General features: G+C 48.3%; 1 protein-coding gene across 1 annotated transcript in view; it reads left to right on the top strand.

Annotated features, from left to right (window-relative positions):
* ATG9A (autophagy related 9A) overlaps nucleotides 1–331 on the top strand; it is an 11,229-nt gene that overhangs the window by 5,260 nt on the left and 5,638 nt on the right. The window lies entirely within an intron of this gene.

The following is a 331-nucleotide window of genomic DNA, read 5'->3' as shown; positions in this document are numbered from 1 at the left end:
TAGGAAGGAAGTGAACTCATTGTGGCAGGAAACTTTTAAGAGGAGTTATTTGTTGACTCTAATTGTTCCTGTCTGTGTGACTGTTCATAGCTCCCCAGTTCCCTTGCAGCAATTCATGTTCTGAGATGGAGTTGGAACAAACTGTGTTTGTTGCTTCTTCTCCTGAGATGGCTGAATGAGCATGGGGACTTCTGGTGTAGCATCTGCTACATAGGGCACCATGGCCTTGCATGGGCTGGGTGTTGCATGCTTTGCCCAGACTGATTGCAGGATTCCCAGGGCTGGCAGGGTTGCAAAGCAGATCCTGTCTCTCATTACCCATCTCTTGTCC

This window comes from Geospiza fortis, unplaced genomic scaffold (assembly GCF_000277835.1).
Source record: "Geospiza fortis unplaced genomic scaffold, GeoFor_1.0 scaffold112, whole genome shotgun sequence".
NCBI lineage: Eukaryota > Metazoa > Chordata > Aves > Passeriformes > Thraupidae > Geospiza > Geospiza fortis.
Note: the sequence above shows the minus strand (reverse complement) of the source record. Positions and strands in the feature narration are given on the sequence as shown.